Raw genomic sequence first — 20,556 nt, forward strand, 5'->3', positions numbered from 1 at the left:
CCTCTATTATTATTCTCTTTTTTCTATCTCGCATAGCTCATTAGTACACCCTAGTGGTTGAATATATATGTCTCTATTGTAGGTCCTAGAATACAACAATGAATAATGTTGAACAAATAAATACCATCAAAGGATACCTTACAACTTAAAATAATCAACACCTTGTGAAACAGCTGTGAAAACCAACCTAGCAATATTTAAGATTTTAATACATAAATGTTGATATTTTTTGGTACAGTTGTGTCAATTTATTTTCACAGATTTTTATGTACACTCACATGGCAATCATAGACTAAAATACTGAATTCTGGTGTGGAATTTTGAGTAGGTGGTTGCTGTGTGGGTGGGAGGTTCTGCCTGTCATTTGTTCTCAACAGGCAGCCAGTCTCGGAAGGGGGGACTTGAAGAGGGAGACTGCAGAAGTCCAGGCACTGCTGCTCTCTTTGTTCCGAGTGTTTGCAGTGCTAGTGTTTTTAGTTAATCTGTGTATCTCACATATTATGTGCCCAGTATGATAGGGCAAGACAACTTTCTTAGCAGATAATAACAACATTACAATAACAGTAGCTGTAGATGATGTAATGAAAAGTTGGAGGGTGGTTGGTAATGGAGGACATCAGGTGGATCCACGTCTGGGTGTTGGGCAGAACCCCTTGGTCCTGGAGAACAGGAGCAGAGTTAAAGGGAACAGGGTAGGAGACCGAGACGTAAACAAGCAAACACACAGGTTACACTATACTGTGAGAAGATTTGATGGATTAGTACAGTGTTATAAATGTGAGATATGTACTTTTCAACACTTTTGGAAGGTATAGCCTACCTCAAGCTGGTCCCCCTCCGACTTAGAGCACAGAGAATCAGACTGATCCGAACTCACTGATTCTGGTGGATGGGATACCTCCTGGACAGTCGATGGTCCTAAAGTCATTTGGAGAGGTAAATTGAAGAGGTACATTTTTATAAGCTCAGCATAATTACAATTTCTTGCTTTCTCAAATGTCAACCAAAGCTTAACATACTTTGTTTATTGGGCTTCACCGAGGTGTAGGGCTTTCAGTGGTCGACCGTCCAACTGCTCCAACTGGAGAAGATTGTTGGCTTCCCCCGAGGTAACCCTAGGAAAATATCAGTGTTAGGGAAACTAAAACTAGCTTCAGGTTATTTTGTGTGCAAATGCAAATAGTTATTATCTGAGATGTTTTATATTCACCTTAACAGATGGTGACCCCAGCTAGCAGCGAAAGAGCAGCAAGGTTTCCCAGGTCTCGCCTTCCTTTCGTCCTTCTTCCAAACCAAGTAATTAGCCCGGATGTCGTAGCACTTGGTCCCCTTCTTGATTCTGCTCCGGTAGCTCTCCTTCTGTTTCTCCTGCGCCTTGTCGATGTTCAGTCTCACCTTGATTGATAACAGGAATAAATGCAATTATATTTCATATTACAAATACATTTCTTACATATTTCTTGGAGGGCCAGAAAATAAATTAACAGCGGACAATCATTTTTACCTGGTCAAAAACCTCCACATCCTTCTCAGTCCGTGCCTGATGGTGGTTCTCGAAGGCGTTCTGATCTGGTTCGACAACTTCCACCACATCAGGTGGGGTTTCAGTGATCTGAAAGTACGTTATACAAAAATAGCAATAGACAAACAACACTAAGTCAATCATAGGTGAGCTGTGGGTTGAAGCTGTCCATCATCGCCTTGGAGGTGGCCTCGCCAGTCTCGTCCTTGATGGGTATCACATGTTTTTTATTTTTGGTTCCAAGCACTCTTTTAATGGGTTACAGAAGGGAATTTAGAGTTAAGCACGTACTCCTCATTTACTGACCTTAATGGGTATTGCCTCCACCCAATTGGTAAAGTGAATCCCATTCCTGGATTTTGTGAAGGGTCCGATGAGGTCCACCCCTAACATTTAAAGTGGTCCGATGAGGTCCACCCCTAACATTTACAGTGTTAAAGAGAAGATTACTTTATTCTTACCCGTATCTGTGTCATACAGTATGCAGATTTTCATATTTGTAAGGATACTGACATACACACACATTCTATAATATTGAACTATGCTGTGGTCAAATAAAGCAACCATTAAAAAAGAACTTATCAGGGCAAAATTTGAATTGGGACACTTACCGATCATGTGCCATGGTGAAACAACTTTGATGGGCTTCAACTCCAGCGCCAGTCTTCGCCTCTCAAACTTCTGGCAGGCTAGACAGGGTACTGACCTTTAAGCAAAAAGTGACAAATTAAAACATTGTGTGCTCTCTGATATGACATTAATTGAAATCATAATAATTTCAGATATAATAGAATGTGAATGATAAACCAAAGGCTATTTTACTTGCCCAGCTGTCCACCTCCTTGACAATTCCCTGTCAGGAGAAGCATAGGTTGATTTTGGCAATCATGCCAATCATTTTGGCAATGTAGTTCCCCTGTAGCTCAGTTGGTAGAGCATGGCGCTTGCAACGCCAGGGTTGTGGGTTCGTTTCCCATGGGGGCCAGTATGAAAAATGTATGCACTCACTAACTGTAAGTCGCTCTGGATAAGAGCGTCTGCTAAATGACGTAAATGTAATGCGCTTCACGCCGAAATGGCAAGCATGCATCTCGGTCAGTAAGGCCTCCTTCTCCTCCTCAGTAAAAATCTGACAGATGTGATGTGATGGTAGAGTTTGCTAAACAAATACCCACTGGATTGATGTAAATAATCATGATATCATTCTGCCAGGTAAGCACAGGGTACTTTGTAGCTAATATTTAAGTGAGAAGGTTTTTGGGAAAACTTTTCCATCTACGGATTGTAGAGGGCCCTAACTCTGTAACGCTCCAGCGATACAGATTGAATAGAGCTCCTATGCAGCGTACACATATTGTCGTGTTGCATTAATCCGTATGTCATCTTCACGGAGTCGTGCTCAGCTACTGAATAGAAAACTGTAGTGTGTGTAACGCAAGACAGAGAAGAGCCTGTCTCCTCAGAGATTGCGTTTATTTTGGGAGATTTCACAATATGACCTTTTAATTCAAGACAGGATAAATATATTGTTTCAGGTCATAATAAAACATGTTTTGTATAGTTACTTTTTTCTTAACTTGTTTCTCTAACTTTATAGCAAGTCAAGCTAATTTACACTGCAGAGCAGCTAGCTAGCTAGCTAACGTTAGCTAGGCTAGGTTGAAGACAACTGTAGCTAGTGACCTCCACCTAATAATTATAATAATAAACTTAAACGGGAGGCAACAGTCAAATTCAAATAATATAATTGTCTTAACAGCCAATGTGTAATAATTAACATTACCAATAAAATAGTACTCACTTATAGGAATGGGTAATTGTTTACAAGTTGCTAGCGATCCCATAAAGCCATCGCTGAAACCGACATATTTTCATCTTCTTCTGTGGTTTGGTAACTTTCTGTTCTTCGACGGACTCTGGCTGGACTGAAGACAACGCAAAGTTTGGAAGATTTCAAAGTATGCGACGTCCGTCTCGGAACAGAGCCTTCAACCGCAAGGTGCCGTTGCGATTCCACTCCCTGTCCGGGAACCATTTATTACATTGATTTTTGGAACAGGGAGATGGAATAGGGGTTTGCTCCGTCCACTCCACGCATCGACCTGGTATTGCAGTACCTCTAGGAACGGTGCACCCCCCTAATATTGTTCAAAGAAATACAGTTTCATCGGATCAAAGAGTTGGATCTTCCTTTGCTAGCAGTGTCCCGTTTGAGCTTATTCTTATCAGAGTCAGTTCCTGCAACAACAAAAAAGAAAGTGCTGTATATGTCGAACTGTTGACATACTGTACAGCATACAGCGCACGGTCGTGTGCCTCCACATCGCTCTGGTACGCCTCGTCTGCGTCATCTGGATCAGGCTGCCCAGGTCGGAGCACCTCCTCTTCTGGACCAGGTCCATCGTTGACAATGTCCTGAAGAGAGAAGGGCCCAGATTCCCCCGTGCTCTGGCTGAACAGGTACTCCAACCCGAGCAGCTCGTTGGAAGAGACATCAGCAGGGGCCCGGAAATTCTGGGTGGTTTGCGACCCCCAGATTATTTTTCATAATTTTAATACTGAATATTTTAGCTGGCTGTATTTTGTTATCTTTAGGCTACTGCCCAATCTTGTGTTTCATTGTTACAATAAAAGTTTCTCTAGGCCTATATTTTTGTGCAATGTCATTGCAAAGAGCCAATCATCCGATTGTGAGTATATCAATTATTTTCAAACAAGGGACAATATCTGATTGTTTTTACGTTCAACACTGTTTTTTTTTACGGGGTAGGGAGTACACCGTTCCTGGTGTAATATTCATATGTGTCACCATACTGAATTGTAATTGGATGCATCATACTGTGCAATGATTGGTTAAGACCACCCAGGTGGTGAGGTAATTCTAAGATGATCATGGCCAGAGACACATGGACATGCACGTTATAGCTAGTTAATAAAGAGCTACGTTTATAAATATCCTGTCGTCCTGCATTTTATAATTTTGTACAAAGCGTACAAAACAAGACATGGTGTCAGAGTAAAAGGACTAAAAGATGGATTTTGCTGGAGTTCCTTCACCTCGAATGGATTGGGGGTCTACAAATCTACCCGATGCATGGCGTAAGTTCAAACAGCATGTGGAGCTGATGTTCACGGGTCCTCTGAAGGAAAGAGGAGAAGAGGAAAAGTGCAGCTACCTGCTCCTCTGGATCGGTGAAAAAGGGAGAGACATTTACAACACATGGACACTTACCGAGGCTGAATCAAAGGTACTGAAAACATACTACGATCGTTTTGAAGCATATGTTTTGCCAAAGACCAATACAATTTTCGCTAGGTACAAATTCCATGAGAAAGTACAAGGCGCTAGTGAATCGTTTGAACAGTTTGTCACTGAGCTGCGTCTGCTTGTGAAAGACTGTGATTATGCAAACAAGGATGAGATGGTCAGGGACCGTATTGTATTTGGAATACAATCACCGCGAGTGAGAGAGAAACTTTTGAATGTTGGATCAGAGTTAACGCTGGACAAAGCTATCGACATAGCCAGATCTCACGAGCTAGCACAGGTTCAGATGAAAACCATTTCAGGCGGCAGCATGAGCGCATCACGTGAACAAGCAGTGCACGCAGTCAGGCAGACATCAAAGCACACCTCCAGTGCCCAGAGAGCATGTTTCAGAACGGAGACAGACAGAACTCCAAAACAGAGCGACACAGACTCCAAACGCCCCAAAACATGTGGATATTGTGGATACAAAGTGCATGGCGAACAGGGGAATTGCCCAGCTAAAGGCAAACAGTGTACTAAATGTGGAAAATGGAATCACTTTGCAAAAGTGTGCAGAGTTTACCGTGGAAAAACAGTACATACAGTGAGTGAAGATGAAATGTCAATCAAAGAGTCAAATGCTGATGAACTGTTTATTGATTCAGTGACACAGAAAAGTCAGATATCAGAGACAGAGCAAGCCTTTGCTGACATTGAGATAGGAAGACAAGGCACAGAGCTAAAATTCAAACTAGACACTGGTGCACAAGTAAACATTATTCCTCTGAGTAAGTACAGAAGCTTGACATCTGAGTGTGAGCTACAGCCCACCACGCGCAGACTGACTGGTTATGGTGGTGAACAGCTCCCAGTAAAAAGGCACATGCACTCTCAAATGCAAATACAAGGAAAGGGACATGATGTTGGACTTTTTACGTTGTTGACACTCGAGCACCTGCAGTGCTAGGTCTTAAAGCATGTTTAGACATGGACCTTATCAAGCTAGTTTTATCAGTGACAGCACCAGTAGAGATAGAGAATGTCATGGAGGAGTTTGCTGATGTTTTTACAGGAATAGGACTATTCCCAGGAGAATGTACCATTCACCTTAACCCAGACGCAACCCCTGTGATCTACCCACCGAGAAAGATTCCACTTGCTCTCCGCGCCCGTCTGAAGAAAGAGTTGGAGAGCATGGAGCAATCTGACATCGTCACCAAGGTTACAGAACCGACGGATTGGGTCAACGCGTTAGTGGTGGTGGAGAAACCACGGACAGGCAAGCTCAGAGTATGTCTCGACCCAAGAGACTTGAACAAGGCTATCAAACGCCCCCATTACCCCTTACCGACGCTAGATGGCATCACACACAAGCTAGCGGGCGCACGCTACTTCAGTGTCATGGACGCCAGATCAGGCTACTGGGCTATCAAGCTCACAGAAGAGTCATCTAAGCTCACAACGTTCAACACACCGTTTGGGACGCTACAGGTTCCGTCGCCTGCCTTTTGGGATTATCTCAGCCCAAGACGAGTTTCAGCGAAAGATCGACGAGGTGTACGAAGGCCTCGACGGAGTCGTGGCAATTGTGGACGACATCCTTGTCTATGGTCGAACCAAAGAGGAACACGACAGAAACCTCAGCGCGATGCTGCAAAGGTCCCGCGAGAGAGGAGTCCGGCTCAACCCCGAGAAGAGCACAGTCGGCGCTACAGAGGTCAGCTACTTCGGGCATCTTCTCACAGCGAATGGAATCAAGCCAGATCCGCAGAAGATCTCAGCCATAAAGGAAATGGACCCACCAAAGAACCGCACAGAGCTGGAAACAGTGCTTGGCATGGTCAACTACTTAGCCAAGTTCGCACCCAGCCTCTCCAATGCTAATGCACCCCTCGCGGTCAGCTGCTAAAGCAGTCCAGTGAGTTCCTCTGGGACAACCAACACGACATCGCTTTCCAGAAAGTGAAAGACTTGATCACGAGAGAACCAGGACCAATCCTTGCCTACTACGACCCCAACAAAGAGCTCAGACTCCAGGTGGACGCGTCAAAGTATGGACTAGGGGCAGTGCTACTGCAAGAAGGAAAACCCATCGGCTACGCTTCCAAATCTCTCACAGACTGTGAAATCAACTACGCTCAAATCGAAAAGGAGCTGTACGCCATTCTGTTCGGATGTAAGCGTTTCCATCAGTATGTCTATGGACGACAAGTCATTGTGGAATCAGACCACAAGCCCCTCGAGTCAATCATGAGGAAACCGTTAGCCGCAGCCCCGCCAAGGCTACAGAGAATGATCCTTCAACTACAAAAATACGACTTCACAATCACTCACCGTCCAGGCAAAGACATCCCTGTCGCAGACACACTCTCCAGGAAGTTTCTTACCTACAAGGACAGCAGCCTCAGTGAAGGCATGGACATGCAGGTGCACACTGTGTACAGCAACTTACCAGTTAGTGACACAAAACTGAAGGAGATCCGAGCAGAAACAGAAAAAGACACACAACTCACACAGCTGAGGAAAGTCATACAGTCAGGATGGCCTGAGGAGAGGAGAAAATGCCCTCAGAGCGTCTCAGAGTTCTGGAACCATCGTGACGAACTATCACAGATCAACGGAATCATTTTCAAAGGAGAGAAAATCATCATTCCTACCAGTCTCAGAGAAGAGATTTTGACAAAGATCCATGCTGGACACATGGGCATGGAAAAGTGCAAACAGAGAGCACGGGACATTTTGTTTTGGCCCGGAATGTGCAAACAAATAGAGGACATGGTTGGTAAATGCCCCACCTGTCTTGAACGACGCCCCTCAAACACCAAAGAGCCAATGTTACCTCACCGTATCCCAGACCGGCCCTGGCAAGTCGTGGGCAACCGATCTGTTCACGTGGAACAACGAGGACTACATTATAACAGTGGACTACTACAGCAGATACTTCGAACTCGACAAGCTTCACAGCACCACATCTGCAGCTGTGATACACAAGCTGAAAGCAGCCTTTGCCAGGCATGGCATTGTAGAGACTTTAATATCTGACAATGGGCCCTGTTACAAATCAAATGAGTTTGAATCCTTCACAAAAGCATGGGAGTTCACACACGTCACCACAAGCCCACATTACCCTCAAAGTAATGGCCTTGCTGAAAAATCTGTGCAGATCGCTAAATCACTCATGGACAAAGCAAAAGCAGACAAGAGAGACCCCTACCTCAGTCTCCTTGAATACCGCAACACTCCAGTTGACAACTTCAAATCACCAGCCCAGCTGTTGATGAGCCGCAGACTTCGCTCAATCCTCCCCAGCACCAACCAGCAGCTGCAACCTGAGGTCGTCAGCTACAAGGAAGTGCATGCAAAAACGTGCACAGAGACAGCAACAGCAAAAGCGATACTACGACAGGTCAGCCAGACCACTGCCACCACTGAACGACGGAGAGTCAGTTAGAATCCAGGAGCATGGCTACTGGAAGCCAGCAGTCGTCATCCAACCAGCTGACACTGAACGTTCATATCACGTTCGCACCGCAGAAGGAGCGGTGTACCGCCGCAATCGTCGTCACCTACTGAACACAAAAGAACAACACACTGACGAGATGAACTGTTCCCCTGAAAGAGAACGGGATGGACTAAACACAGACACAACACAACATACACCATACTTACCTGCAACACCACAAGAACTGTTGACTGACACAGAAGCATGCTCAGCTTCATATCACACAAGGTCAGGAAGAGAGGTCAAGCCTAGAGCTGTCCTAGACCTGTGAAATGTCAAAGGGTGTAGGCGGATCGCTGCCCTAAAAGAGTTTCCAGACTGTAAACTTGTTATTGAAAGTTAACTTGAAATGCTTTGGTATTGTATTTGTTTGATATGTTGAGATGTCATTGCTACAGTGAAAAGCTGAGTTGCTGAGAAATATTTGTTCTAAAAATAACAATATGCTGAATCATTGTTTGTCTGTTATGTTGATGCAGTTGGTGCAGTTTAAATGGTTACTTACCTCGAGTTCAAACTACAGAGCATATATTCAAAAGAAACGCTTTATTGTTCCACATATTTTTTCTTTTTTTTTAAAAGAAGGGGGATGTAATATTCATATGTGTCACCATACTGAATTGTAATTGGATGCATCATACTGTGCAATGATTGGTTAAGACCACCCAGGTGGTGAGGTAATTCTAAGATGATCATGGCCAGAGACACATGGACATGCACGTTATAGCTAGTTAATAAAGAGCTACGTTTATAAATATCCTGTCGTCCTGCATTTTATAATTTTGTACAAAGCGTACAAAACAAGACACCTGGAGGTACTGGATTTGTGAAAATAACGGACAAACGGACAAATACATTTATATCAACAGTCTGTCAACAGTTCACCATCTAGCTATCATACAGCACTTTTATTTTAGCATTAGCTGACACAATAAGAATAATCTCAAAAGGGACACTGTAAACAAAGGAAGCACATGAGATCCGACTCATGATGAAACCATATTTATTTTGACAACGTTAGGTGGTGTGCACTGTTCCTGAAGGTACTGCAATACCAGGTCGATGCGTGGAGTGGACGGAAAAAGCCCCTCTTCCATCTCCCTGTTCCAAAAATCTATATAATATATGGTCTCCAGATAGGGGACGTATCAGGGTATTAAACTGATAAGAACAGAGTTTTATTTTGGTTAAAAAAAAGTATTAACTCACTTACAAAACGAAATCGAAAGATTGTTCAGAAAACCGATTTGGACCTTAAGCCAATTAAGGTAAAGTGTTTACAATACTATTGCATAATCTGCCTATGTTACACCCCTGAAAAAGGGGAGAAATAATCACGAACGTGACGCAGTTATGTTTCCTCACTGACAAATTTAGTGTAATGATTTTACAAAAATACCACATTTTACAGAACAACAGATCTACAGGAACCAGAGATTTGTAGGGTACAAAGCTTATTCAAGTCACAACAGCATAAACTGTAATTCACTAAAACATATACAAATGTTTCAATATAACTGTCAAACACAAAGTAGCTTTAGCTCAGTAACCCATAACTACATTTATCAACCATGTCAACAAAGTATTCGAAACACATTATACAAATAACCCCAAATATTATATTAACAACGCACATATTCATTCACAATTAGCATAAAATGGCAGCTACTCTCAGTACGAAGCTATCGCTGCAACCAAGCAGATTACAGTCACACACGCACCTAATAACTCTCTTCAACTTAACTCTAACTTCCTCAAGATGTTACTAACACATACCTTAAACTCTCTTCACAGGTTAGCAAGTTATTACATTCAAATTAACTCGTTTCATATCAATAACGTACCTGAAAAAAGGGGGAGAAATAATCACGAACGTGACGCAGTTATGTTTCCTCACTGACAAATTTAGTGTAATGAGAAAAAGACCGCGATTCCCCCAGGAAGTTGGGTGGAGACCAGAGCAATCGATCTCAGGCTCATAGATTAAGAGCATTTAGTAGATCACAGATGAACACTTTTACCCTTAAATTAGGCACCACAAACTAAAGTAGTCAATATAACATTTACACATTCCTCTTACAATATTAACCCTTTGACTCTTGACGGATTTTAAACACATTTATGCATTTTATCAATCTCTATGAACTAGTACTGGATGCATAATCTTTTTAACCTTAGATATTTTAAGATCCTTACATACCATGAACTTACTAATACTTTTTAGTGTATAACAGGCTATGAATATGTCCTTTAACCTGTCACACTCTCCCCCGACAAAATAAATGTTGTCCCAACATTACCAACATTATCTTCTTAAACAGTCTATAAGCACTGGACGTAGAAAATCCTCTTCTGTAAGCTAGTCCTTGAGCAGAGGTCAAAGTTCACAGTTCAAATAGAACCAAGAAGTTATATTCACAGTCCATATCTGTTGACCAGCTGTATAAACAGTCCATAAGCAGTCTTTTCTCATACTATTGTCAACAGTCCATCAGTTTTAATGATCTATATGCATAGTCTGCTAATTGTCTTGTGAAAGTCTGTGAAATCAGTCAGTAGTCCATGGTCAAACATGTCAACTCTGTCTGTGGCCTCAAGTTTGCTGAAGTCCATACATGTAGGGTGGCTGAAGGTAATATCGCTGTAGTGATGGCAGCCATGGAACCAGTCCTGGTGCAGGGTAGACAGGGAACAACTGTGGCTGTGGCTGTATACTGTAGCAGGAAGGGATACCAAGCTGATCATAGGTGATACGTCTTGGAGGGTGTCTCTCTCTTTGTGGCAGCTGGTAAGCTGGTTCCTCAGGTTCAGCAGCAGCAGTTAATGAAGGAAAGGCACTTAGTGGACAATCATCAGGCACATTTTCAGCAGGCAAGTTCATCTCCTCAGCAGGCAGTTCTTTAACTGTTGTTTTCTCCTCCAGCTGATTTTCAACAAGCGGCTGTGCTGGTAGCATATCAGGAACTGGCACCGCAACTGTTTGTTTCACTGGTGGGGGCCTGTTTTCCGACTCTCTCGCTGGTTCAGCATACCTCTCAGGTACTGTAGGAAATGTGGGGACCTGTAGCGGCTCATGATGAAGGTCATATTCATCCCCGCTGTCTTCATCAGAATCTAGAGGCTGTGATCCAGGCTGATGTCTCTTTTTCTTACTTTTTGTCATCTTTAGTCATTTCTGGTTGTCTCTCAAAAGGTAAGTGGTCACAGGACATGAGCAGGTTTCTGTGCAGGACCCGGGAGCGTCCCCTACCCTTTTCTGGTCTCAACTCATAAATCGGCAGGTCTGAACCCATTTGTCTCACTACTGTGTGAATTTGATCTTCCCAATAGTTACGGAGTTTGCCTGGTCCTCCTCTTGGTGTCAGGTTTTTAATCAGAACTCGCTCGCCAGGCTGTAGCACTGAACTCCTAACTTTAGTGTCATAGTACTTTTTACTTCTTTCAGCAGCTTTCTGAGCATTTTCATTTGCAATGGCGTATGCTTCTTCCATTCCTCGTTTCCAGTTCTCCACGTAGTCTCGCTGGTTACTGGAACCTGCCTCTGTGCACAATCCAAAGAACATATCAACTGGAAGCCTGGGTGATCTCCCAAACAGAAGATAAAATGGTGAATAGCCAGTCACTTCGCAACGGGTGCAGTTATAGGCATAAACCAGTTTGTTTAGAGACTCCTTCCAGTTTGACTTTTGTGTCTCAGTTAGTGTCTTTAGCATTTGCAACAATGTTCTGTTCATTCGTTCCACTTGACCGTTCCCCATCGGGTGGTAGGGTGTTGTTCTGGACCCCGCCATGCCACTGAGTTTCTTTAACTGATGGAACAACTGATTTTCGAATTCTCCCCCTTGGTCATGGTGGATGCGGGAGGGGAACCCAAACTTCAGGGCAAAGTCATTGAAGATGAGATTTGCAGCAGTTTTTCCTGACTTTGATGTGGTGGCGTAGGCTTGAGTGTAACGTGTAAAATGATCAACAATCACGAGGATGTACTCATATCCCCCTTTGCATCTGTCGAGATGGAGGAAATCTATACATACCAGTTCAAATGGCTGTGTTGTCACAATGTTTGTCAGAGGAGCTCTTGTTTCATGGCCTGGCTTTTTCTGCTTGACACAGCTACAAGTTTTAGTCACATAGTGCTCAATGTCAGATTGCATATAAGGCCAGAAGAAGCGGTCACGTACTAGTGATACAGTGCGGTCAGTACCTTGGTGTCCCATGTTATTGTGCAACTCTTCCATCACTTTACCTTTGTACTGCTCTGGTAGAACTAACTGCTTGCGGGCTGTAGTGATTCTGTACAGAATACCATCACTGTCGATTGTCAATTTGTCCCATTCTCTGAATAGGCATTTTGTCTTTGGACTGAATTCCTTTTGCTCTTTAACTGGCGGTTTGGAACCAGACAGCTTGAAATCGAGCACAGGACGGATGACCGGATCAGACTCTTGTGCCTCTCTTATCCCCTCTTTTGGGATCGAGCTGATTGTTGCTGTAGTTGTCTCACCTTCAGCTGATACTGACATAGATGCAGCTGAAATTGACCAAGGCACAAAAGGCTCTTTCTGTACCTCTACTGCTTGTATAGTGGCGGCAATGGTGTCTGGTGGAAGCTCCTCAGAACATTCTCTCATCAGTGACTCTACATCCAGTGGCATCCTCGACAAAGCATCTGCATCACCGTTCTCTCTGCCTGGCCTGTACTTTATTGTAAAGTGGAAATCAGCCAATTCTGCAACCCACCTGGAAGTGGTTGCGTTCAGTTTTGCAGTAGACAGAATGTAGCTGAGCGGGTTGTTATCACTGTATACAGTGAAGGTCGGAGCATAGTACAAATAATCATGGAACTTATCAGTGATTGCCCATTTTAGAGCTAGAAATTCTAGCTTGCCAGAGTGGTAGTGATAGTTCTTCTCAGCTGCTGTTAAGGTTCGAGAGCCATAAGCAATGACCCTAAGCTTCCCATCTTGCTCTTGATAAAGAACTGCTCCCAAGCCTTGGTGTGACGCATCAGTGTGTACAACAAATGGCTGAGTGAAGTCAGGGAAACCTAAGACTGGTGGGTGAAGCAGACACTCAATCAGCTGTTCAAGTGCCTGTTGATGCTGGTCAGTCCACAGGATTGGCTTGTTTGAGGGCACCACATGACTTACTTTCTTTGTTTTTGCTTTCCGTGGGTGGTCAGGTAATTTCTCTGAATCTGCTTTCAGGAGGTCATACAGACAGCTGGCCCTCCTAGAAAAGTCTTTGATGTACTGTCTGTAGTAAGTGAGTAAACCAAGCATTTTTTCTGAGCTGGCCCACAGTCTGTGGTCTGATCTCTTTCAATGCTCTTACTGCTTCAAAATCGGCTGGGTCAACTTTGCTGCCGTCTGCAGACACTATTCTGCCCAAATAACGGACCTGGGGTTTAAAGAGATCACACTTACTTGGCTTGAGTTTGATGCCATACTCTCTGAGACGCTGCAAAACCTTTTGCACATCATTCACATGGCTGTCGAAAGTTTTACTGAAAACTAGCGTGTCGTCCAGATAAGGAATGCAGATGTTGTCCCGGAGCCCTTCCAAACATTCCTCCATACAACGCTGAAAAGCTGCAGGAGCGTTCATGAGGCCGAATGGCATACGTATCCACTCATAGAGTCCCCATGGGGTCACAAATGCTGTCAGTGATCTGCTTTCTTCAGAGATGAACCCTTGGTGATATGCTTTTCCCTGATCTAAAAGGGAGAACCAGGAATTACCACCTAAACTGTCCATGATGTCCTGGACCCGAGGGATGGGCTGGCGGTCGGGATGTGTCTTTCTGTTCAGGTCTCTGTAATCTATACACAACCGGAGGGTCCCGTCCTTCTTCCTAACGCACACGACAGGTGAAGAATATGAAGAGTTTGACTTCCTAACCCAACCCTGGGCTATGAGGTCATGAAGGTAACCCTTCATCTCCTGATACAGTGGCCTGGGCACTGACATGTATGTGCGCTTGACTGGTTCAGAGTCCTTTAGAGAAATAGTCATTTTCAATCGTTCAATGCAGCCAATGTCATTGTCTCGATCTGGAGAAGGAGTGACACTCTTCTCTAAGCATTTTCCTAACAACCTCTCTCTGTTCTTCGGTTAGGTGACTTAAACCTACTGGTGGATCCCACTGTTCAGTAGCAGTACATGGAGTTTGAACACTAGTGTGATTCACTGTGGCTGGGGTGACAGCTTTTTCAAAGACTTGGGCAGGTAACACAGTCATAATGGTTTGTACTGTACCGATTATGGTGCGTCCTAGCAGGGCAATGTCGTGGTCAGTGGGGTTAGAGACATCAAGCATGACAACTGGAAAAACACCTTTCTTAACTCTGACTAGTGTGTCAAAGAACTCAAGTTCATCTGGCCACTGCGGGTTCAGGTCTGGCTGGAAAAGCATTGTCATGTCATCTTTGAAAGGCTGGGAAGCTACCCGGCACTCAATCTGAATGCTACTGTGTTTTGGTACAGCAACCTTCTCTTTCTTGGTCTTCACTGCGTATTCATCTGTCTGTTCTGCGCTAACAGCCTGTATAAAAGCCCTCACCTTATTTCTTTTGAGGCTTGGGAAAGCTTTTTTCACTGTACTGTACCGTTTAGTCTTTTCGGTCATTGTCAGGATGTGCTCAATAACATTGAAACCTATGATGGGATGAGATAGGTGACAGCCTTTCATTACCAGCACTGGGATGATCAGTTCCTTCGTTTGGTCAGTTTCAGAGGCTAGCCGAAAAGTTGTTTCAATCCATCCCAGGTACGGCATTTCAGTCCCATTTGCTGCCGTCAATCTTAGATCATCAGGTGAGTCCAGAATTTCTGAAACATCCCTCAGCCTTGCGTTTGGGAGAGATTCCGCTTTCCATCGTTCATCAATGACCGATACCTGAGAGCCTGTGTCCCATAGAGCTTGGAGGTGGTGGCGATTCAGGTGACACTCAACAAGGCACTGTCTACCGACTAGCGAGGTGACCTTATGGGGGTGGCAACCTTGAGCTAGGGATGGTAAAGAGTGGGCATTTTCTTCTGTACAGGAAAGCTTTTCACAGGTAGAGTCCATTTTCAGGTGAGTGCATTTTTCCTTATGTTTAGTCCAATGTTGGTTTTGACATCCTTTGGAACAGTACAGTGTCTCTTTACATGATGAACATTGTTTCAGGTTCTCAAATGAATCTTCTCTGGCACAATTTGCACATTTCTGGGACTTTTTGGTAGCTACGGTTAACACTTGTCCCTCAGCGGTAACCCTTCCCCGTTTAAAGGGGCCTCTTTGGATGGTCTGACTCCCCGGATTTTACATCCAGCTTGAAAATGTTCCCCACTCCCACATCGGAAGCAGTGTGTCAGCGTGCATCTGTTCTGGCCTGCTGGCAGACAAAACACCTCCTTGGAGCTTGAGCAGAGCGGTTGGTATACAGGTTAGGTGCATATTGATACTGCGCAGGGTCAGGTGCTTGGGGCTGACTGTAGTTGCTGTAATACTGCTGCTGGGAAACAGGTGGCTGGGGGTCCCTATCTGGCCTCCTAACTGGAAGTGGGGCATGGGCATAAGGCGATGACTGAAACATAGGCTGCTGTAATGTCTCCTTAATCTGAGCAATCTCTGCACTGAGACCTTTTAGGAAGCTACACCTGTCTTAAGTTCAGCTAACTCTGTTAACAGTTCTGCGGGTATCTTAGCTTTGGCTTCCTTCACAGGACACTTTGCAGATGGCGTATCTTCTAACTGAACTACACTTACAGTTGTAGCAGGCTGTGGGGCATTAAAACGCTTTTTGTTTCGTCTTTCTATCTCATTAGCACAAGCAATGTTAAGCTTCTCTAGCAAAACCTCATCTGATGTTTCGCTATCAAGCAGGAGAGGCTGCATGTCTATCCTGATACTGTCACTCTGGAGACCTGTAAGGACTGTGTGTAAACACATGCGCTGGACTAGAGCAGGGTCATACTTAAGCCCTGATTCTGACTCCTGGGACGCAAATAGTACTTTCTGCCTCAAATCTAAGACGCGCATCAGGAAGCTTTGAGGGGTCTCCTTGCTATGCTGTGCTTCTGAAGCTAGCTGTTTGTAAAGCTCTGTTGCACTCTTCTCTTGGAAGTGGGAACGCAGGATGCATCTAAGTGTGGGAAGAGTTAGCTGGGGTTTACCTTCCAAGTAGCTGCGTAGCTGTGAGCCTGGAGAAATAGCCCTGATTACTGCGTCTACTATTTCTACCTCAGGATAGCCTCTGTTAAGTCCATTCTCAATCTGATGGGCAAGGCTGGAAAAAGTCAGTTTATCTTTCTGGCCCGGTTCACCTATCTGACCAGAAATTTTTAACTCTTTGCGCCAGTATGAGCCGGGCTGTGCACTGGGTGAGAGCTGCATGCTCCTCTGAAGATGGGCAGGGGGTTGGGGCTGGCGCAGAGAATCACTGGCTTGGTCTGCAGTACTCTGCTCAGTTCCCACCCCTTGTTGTGGGGTTACAGTTCTCAGTCCCTCTATTCTGTGATGTGTTCTGGCTGTTTCAATATCATGGTCAGTTTGCCCTGTCTTGCTATCTATGCCACTGATCATCTCTGTCATTTTGTCTTTAAGTAACAATAATTCCGACATGCCGCCATCTTCTAACTCTGCAACTTCCTCTCTTTCAAGGAACATCATAATGTGAGTCATCAGTGATATGCGGGATTTGTCTTGAACATCTCTTCTCTGTTCGCCTGATATGTCAAGGAAATCACATACGTCTAGTAACTTGTCTTTAGTCAGGGTGTGCAATTCTCCTACTACCTCTTCCTGTAGTTCTTCCAAGGCGGTTGTCATGTTGACAGGACAGGAGGAACCTTTACTGTGCAGGAGTTGACTCTGAATTAGGTGGTCCTTACTGTCTCTGATGGTCTCTCAACGGCCTCAGTTGACACGTACTTAACCCCCAACTTCCAGCTCCCCTCGAACAGCAACACTTTCCTCACTGCAGCCTGCCTGGGTTGTTATGTAGGGATTTAGCTGGCTCGGAATTCAGCGACCAGGATGTGGAAGCCGGACATCTGAGCAGCAATCTCAGCGGAGCCTCCAAAATGTTACACCCCTGAAAAAGGGGGAGAAATAATCACGAACGTGACGCAGTTATGTTTCCTCACTGACAAATTTAGTGTAATGATTTTACAAAAATACCACATTTTACAGAACAACAGATCTACAGGAACCAGAGATTTGTAGGGTACAAAGCTTATTCAAGTCACAACAGCATAAACTGTAATTCACTAAAACATATACAAATGTTTCAATATAACTGTCAAACACAAAGTAGCTTTAGCTCAGTAACCCATAACTACATTTATCAACCATGTCAACAAAGTATTCGAAACACATTATACAAATAACCCCAAATATTATATTAACAACGCACATATTCATTCACAATTAGCATAAAATGGCAGCTACTCTCAGTACGAAGCTATCGCTGCAACCAAGCAGATTACAGTCACACACGCACCTAATAACTCTCTTCAACTTAACTCTAACTTCCTCAAGATGTTACTAACACATACCTTAAACTCTCTTCACAGGTTAGCAAGTTATTACATTCAAATTAACTCGTTTCATATCAATAACGTACCTGAAAAAGGGGAGAAATAATCACGAACGTGACGCAGTTATGTTTCCTCACTGACAAATTTAGTGTAATGAGAAAAAGACCGCGATTCCCCCAGGAAGTTGGGTGGAGACCAGAGCAATCGATCTCAGGCTCATAGATTAAGAGCATTTAGTAGATCACAGATGAACACTTTTACCCTTAAATTAGGCACCACAAACTAAAGTAGTCAATATAACATTTACACATTCCTCTTACAATATTAACCCTTTGACTCTTGACGGATTTTAAACACATTTATGCATTTTATCAATCTCTATGAACTAGTACTGGATGCATAATCTTTTTAACCTTAGATATTTTAAGATCCTTACATACCATGAACTTACTAATACTTTTTAGTGTATAACAGGCTATGAATATGTCCTTTAACCTGTCACACCTACTGCCATTATCAGTTTCATTTCGAATTATTAATGTGCATGTAAACGTATTTGCAAACAATCTCGCAATGTTAGACAACTGCGGGGGTTCAGCCACAAATTTGGTTTGTTTACAAATCGAATGCATATAATGTGGTCCTCTGTAGCTCAGCTGGTAGAGCACGGCGCTTGTAACGCCAAGGTAGTGGGTTCGATCCCCGGGACCACCCATACACAAAAATGTATGCACGCATGACTGTAAGTCGCTTTGGATAAAAGCGTCTGCTAAATGGCATATAATTATATAATGTTAACATTATCCATCTGTAAACTTTGACACACAGGCAGTAGGCTACTGTGTATAGCCTAAGGTGTGTAGCCTACCTACGCTGTCTTTTCTGTAGCTTTGTTTATAACTAAATGCATCGATTTAGTGCGTGTTTATGGGCCTAATGGCCCCCAGTTCACATGCTAGTCCAAACTAGGAAACTCTGACATTTCCGATTTGTTGAACACTGCACGTGTATAACTACAAAAGAGTTCCATTAGCAGGTGTGATGAGAACTCGATCCGGTGGAAAACACGATCCGAGCGCATATTTCAGAGAGCGCTCCGTAAGCCACGCCCCAGCGGGCAGAGCTAATATGATATAAAAGCCACTCATTTTACAGTTTGTCCGCCATGGTTCTGTGTAGCCTAGTTATGCTAATATATTTGAGACCAGTGTATTGCAGGTCATTTCGTCTTTGACTTAATAAGTAAAATATATTTGAGTAGTAAACAGGGAAACAATAACGAGTCCCAGACAGTTCGCAAAATAGAACATACCAGAGGCATTGTTTACTAGGCTACCTAAATTATTGGGATCATCTGGTTGCCACTAGTCTTTGGAATACATTGAGCGCGTTGACAAAACAGTCCATAGAACGCCTTTTCACACGAAGGGTCCGCGGTGGTTCTGTGTAAATTATGCGATTTGTGAGTTGAGGGGGAGAGCGAGAGTTGTTCCCCTTCTCAAAAAACCAACACTCGACCCCACTGATGTCAACAACTACAGACCAGTATCCCTTCTTTCTTTTCTTTCCAAAACTATTGAGCGTGCCGTCTTTAGCCAACTCTCTTGCTATCTCTCTCAGAATGACCTTCTTGATCCAAACCAATCAGGTTTCAGGACTGGTCATTCAACTGAGACTGCTCTTCTCTGTGTCACGGAGACTCTCCGCACTGCTAAAGCTAACTCTCTCTCCTCTGCTCTTGTCCTTCTAGACCTGTCTGCTGCCTTTGACACTGTGAACCATCAGATCCTCCTCTCCACCCTCTCCGAGCTGGGCATCTCCGGCGCGGCTCACTCCTGGATTGCGTCCTACCTGACCGGTCGCTCCTACCAAGTGGCGTGGCGAGAAGCTGTCTCCGCACCACGTGCTCTCACCACTGGTGTCCCCCAAGGCTCAGTTCTAGGCCCTCTCCTTTTCTCCCTATACACCAAGTCACTTGGCTCTGTCATATCCTCACATGGTCTCTCCTATCATTGCTACGCTGACGATACACAACTAATCTTCTCCTTTCCCCCTTCTGATAACCAGGTGGCGAATCGCATCTCTGCATGTCTGGCAGACATATCAGTATGGATGACGGATCACCACCTCAAGCTGAACCCTGGCAAGACGGAGCTGCTCTTCCTCCCGGGGAAGGACTGCCCGTTCCATGATCTCGCCATCACGGTTGACAACTCCGCTGTGTCCTCCTCCCAGAGTGCGAAGAGCCTAGGCGTGACCCTGGACAACACCCTGTCGTTCTCCGCCAACATCAAGGCGGTGACCCGCTCCTGCAGGTTCATGCTCTACAACATTCGGAGAGTACGACCCTGCCTTACACAGGAAGCGGCACAGGTCCTAATCCAGGCACTTGTCATCTCCCGTCTGAACTACTGCAACTCGCTGTTGGCTGGCCTCCCTGCCTGTGCCATTAAACCCCTACAACTCATCCAGAATGCCGCAGCCCGTCTGGTGTTCAACCTTCCCAAGTTCTCTCACGTCACCCCCTCCTCCGCACACTCCACTGGCTTCCAGTTGAAGCTCGCATCCGCTACAAGACCATGGTGCTTGCCTATGGAGCAGTGAGGGGAACGGCACCTCTGTACCTTCAGGCTCTGATCAGTCCCTTCACCCAAACGAGGGCATTGCGCTCATCCACCTCTGGCCTGCTGGCTCCCTTCCTCTGCGGAAGCATAGTTCCCGCTCAGCCCAGTCAAAACTGTTCGCTGCCCTGGCACC

The 20,556-nt window shown here is 44.5% G+C and overlaps 1 long non-coding RNA gene and 2 pseudogenes across 1 annotated transcript; 1 reads left to right on the top strand and 2 right to left on the bottom strand.

The window, feature by feature from the left end:
* Positions 1-618: 618 nt before the first annotated feature.
* LOC121536924 lies at positions 619-2,193 on the bottom strand. The gene is made up of 7 exons (XR_005994923.2): positions 2,134-2,193; positions 1,829-1,941; positions 1,505-1,612; positions 1,211-1,395; positions 1,020-1,115; positions 821-918; positions 619-659 (listed from the first exon to the last, which is right to left on the bottom strand). It is a non-coding gene; the product is annotated as an uncharacterized LOC121536924 (long non-coding RNA).
* Positions 2,194-3,538: 1,345 nt separating this feature from the next.
* On the top strand, positions 3,539-3,661 carry LOC121537122 (annotated as a pseudogene).
* A 5,634-nt stretch (positions 3,662-9,295) lies between these two features.
* LOC121537182 lies at positions 9,296-9,475 on the bottom strand (annotated as a pseudogene).
* Between the last annotated feature and the right edge of the window lie 11,081 nt (positions 9,476-20,556).

The sequence above is a fragment of the Coregonus clupeaformis genome, chromosome 23 (genome assembly GCF_020615455.1).
Source record: "Coregonus clupeaformis isolate EN_2021a chromosome 23, ASM2061545v1, whole genome shotgun sequence".
NCBI classification, from domain to species: Eukaryota; Metazoa; Chordata; class Actinopteri; order Salmoniformes; family Salmonidae; genus Coregonus; species Coregonus clupeaformis.